This window comes from Psittacula echo (assembly GCF_963264785.1).
Source record: "Psittacula echo genome assembly, chromosome: 1".
NCBI lineage: Eukaryota > Metazoa > Chordata > Aves > Psittaciformes > Psittacidae > Psittacula > Psittacula echo.
Genome location: NC_137735.1, coordinates 113,302,960 through 113,306,499, shown reverse-complemented (window position 1 = coordinate 113,306,499; position 3,540 = coordinate 113,302,960).

Genomic DNA, 3,540 nt, shown 5'->3' with positions numbered 1-3,540 from the left:
ACGAGTTCTGCGGCAAAGGAACAATCAGCATCAGCAGGCAACGATCCAACACTGCGCACAGCCTCTCCTGCCCCAAAAGACTGTTACAAGAGATGGAAGCTGACATCGTGGACCGAATGGACTCAGCAGCTTTATAGGGATTGGTCCATGCACTGAGGAATGATCTCTTTCTCCCTGCCTGTGTGTGTATGTGGATGTATATATGTAAGAGTGATGGTATATTGAAAATGTGGGATCTGAGCATGACGTGAATGGTATGGAATAAGGGGTGGATACTGTCCTGGGTTCAGCAGTAGCAGTCATTTTTTCTCCTTCTTAGTAGCTGGTGCAGTGCTGTGGTTTTGACTTTCGGCGTGGGAACAGCGCTGGTAACACCAATGTTTTTAGGTACTGCTCAGATGTTTAGTCTGACCAAGGGCTTTGTGAGCCTCATGCTCTATCAGGGAGCAGGTGAAGCTGGGAAGAAGCAGGGACAGGACACCTGACCCAAACTAGCCAAAGAGGTATTCCATACCACAGCACATCATGCCTGGGATGTAACTGGGAGTTACCGGGAAGGGCTGGCCTATTGCGTGGTCGGGCTGTGTATTATCGGTCGGCGGGTGGTATTGAATTCTCTTCCCTTGTTATTTCCTTTATCATTATTATTATTATCAGTGGTAGCAGCAGTGGTTTGTGTTATACCTTAGTTACTGGATTGTTCTTATCTCAACCCGTGGGAGTTACATTCTTTCGATTCTCCTCCCCACCCCTCAAGGGGGGGGTGGGAGGGAAGAAGAGGAGGAGTGAGTGAGCGAGACTGCATGGCTCAGAGAGTTTAAACCACGACACTGGTGGTCGCTGATAACCTTCCTCATTGTGTTTAGTGAATGACCTCAGTGCTTGCGCACGCTTGCAAGGTCCTAGTGCCGAGTTAGCAGTTTGTATGTCCTTGCTTCTGTTCTGTTCCCGTCTCGCTCCACAGTGGGTGCCAGTCTGCTGTCTTGAACACTAGCATCCTTGGTCTTACTTACTGTCTCCTTAGTTGTTATCAGTCCTGTGATGTTCCTTCCCTTGTCAGCCGAACATTCTTTTCTCTCTACATGTTAGTAAGTTAGAACAGTGTGGTCTAGTCTATGTTGAAGACACACACACACTATTGTTAGTTTAAATTTTAAGCCTACACCATCACTGGGCCTGAACCCCAGCACAGCCTGGCCTGACCTGGCTTACCCTCAGAGCTGCTGTCTCACCAGGCACTTGTCTGTGGGTCTCGGCCCTTGGTTGCTCACCGTGGGACTGCCCTGGCCCTCCTGTTGGGTAGGCCAAGGCTGGCCCTGCCATGCTGGCCATGGGACCCCCTTTGGCTCCCTGCCTCTGAGGGAGCAGCGTGCCTGTGCCAGTTACCCCGGTCTCTCACCAGAGGAAAGGTTTTTCTTTAGGTTGAAGTGGGATTCCCCCTGCTCCAGCCTGTGCCCACTTCTTCACCCCTTTCCCCTGAGTGGGCTGTAAATCTGCCAGATCCTCACGGGATCTGCAAAGCTTCTGTGGCTTCCAGAAGCTCACCCACCACCTTCTGCCCATACTATGAGCAGGATTGCTGTCAAAAAGCAGGAAGAGTCCGGTAACTGGTTATTAGCAGTTGCTCAGTGCTAGTCCCTGATCTGAGTGAGCACACAGTCAAGCTTCAAGCTTCCCAAGAGGAAAAAGATACAAATGTGTGCTCCCTCTTGGGGCCCTCTGCAGGACTGATTCTCCAAAGTTGCTAGGTTGTGCAGCAAAATGAAGACACATACTAGATGACACTGCTTATTAAATACCAAGCTGTAACACAACACTTGGAACTAGATGCTAGGGGCTGCACAAGGTGGAAGGCAAAAGTTTCCAGGCTTCCTTCAGCTACCTGTGACCACTGTCTTCTGCTCCTCTATTCTGCTCTTGTGAGAACCCACCTGGAGCACTGTGTGCAGTTCTGGTGTCCTCAACAGAAGGAGGACATGGAGCTGTTGGAGGAAGTCAAGAGGAGGCCACAAGGACGGTCAGGAGGCTGGAGCACCTCTCGTATGAAGATAGTCTGAGAAAGCTGGGGCTGTTCAGCCTGGAGAAGAGAAGGCTGCCTAGAGACCTCATAGCAGCCTTCCAGAATCTGAAGGGGGCTTACAAGGATGGTGGAGAGGGACTCTTCACCCAGGGACTGTAGTGATAGGACAAGGGGTAAAGGGTTTAAGCTAAAACAGCGGAAGCTCAAGTTAGATAATGAGGAAGATGTTCTTTATTGCGAAGGTGGTAAAGCACTGGAACTTGACGATTTTAAGGTCCTTTCCAGAAGAAACCATTCTGTGATTCTGGTACTGGTGGTTTCTCTGCTTCGGCATCTGCTCGTCGCTGACTATGGTGGCTGTTCAGCAGTGGCTGGGGAAGGGTGGGAAGAGCAAAGACTGCATATTAGTTTTCCAGCAGACTGGGCCAAAGGAGGCATTGGGAAGTGGATCACAGAGGTGCAGCACTAATGTGCAGATCCTGATGCCAAAGCCCAAGCATTCAAAAGCGTCAACAATAAAGTTACAGCTAGTGTGCTACAGACAGATCATTCAGCCTGACTCCATGTAAAATGGGGAGCTATTCTTGCAGCTCTTGGTTTCATCTTGCCTGCTGCATGCATTCTTTCGACTGCATCTCCCGCTGTTGGGAAATGTCAGCAACTTGCAGGTGGGAAAACAAAAGGAAATCAGAGAGAGAGTGCTAAAGGGACTCACTTCTGTGGAAACCAGTAAGGTGAGAGGGCATCGAGGATGCATTCGTCACCTGCTGGCAGAGTATTAAAATATATGGGGAGCAGCTCTGCTCTGCTTGCTCAGGGCCCCAGGGACTGTGTCCCAGCCCGTGAGGCCATTCATCTTAGCAGCCCTGCTGGGACTCCTGGCTCATGGTTTTTTACTCATCATGATAGCTACACCCATGTTCACCAACATCACCATCATCTGCTACAAAAGCAGCAGGAGCAGGAAAAAATAATCCCCTCAAATCCACCAAACCAACCAGAGCTCACCAGAGCTTAGTTTACCAGCTTTGTTGGCCACTGGAGAACAGCTGTCCTTCATCTCCCCCTGGAAACCAAGCAGGGACTCCCCACCTATGCCATCAGCTTTCTCTTGAGATTTCTCCAGAAGCATCTTCAACCTACACAGCAAATTAATAAGGAAAACATGAGGCAAAGCAACTGTCAGCCTTTATCACATACTCCTACGTAAGCAGCACAGCCACGGCTTGCTTCATCAGTAACGTGCTTGACAGGCCAGGAATTACTGAGAACAGCACTACACGTCCCTTGAGGGCCCAAAGTTTACCTGAACAGAGGAAGAAAGACTTCCTTCCCTCCCAGCAGAGCTGCAGGCAGCCTGCATTTGCAAGGCCTTTTGCAGCTTTTTAAAAGCACAGGCTCATGCACAGAAGCTTCTTGCAAAATTGAATGTGAGGCTTGAATTTGCTCACAAAGGGTTATGTGCATGCTTTTACATTAGAGTTCAGTAAAGCTTGACTTGTACTCAATGGGATATTTCT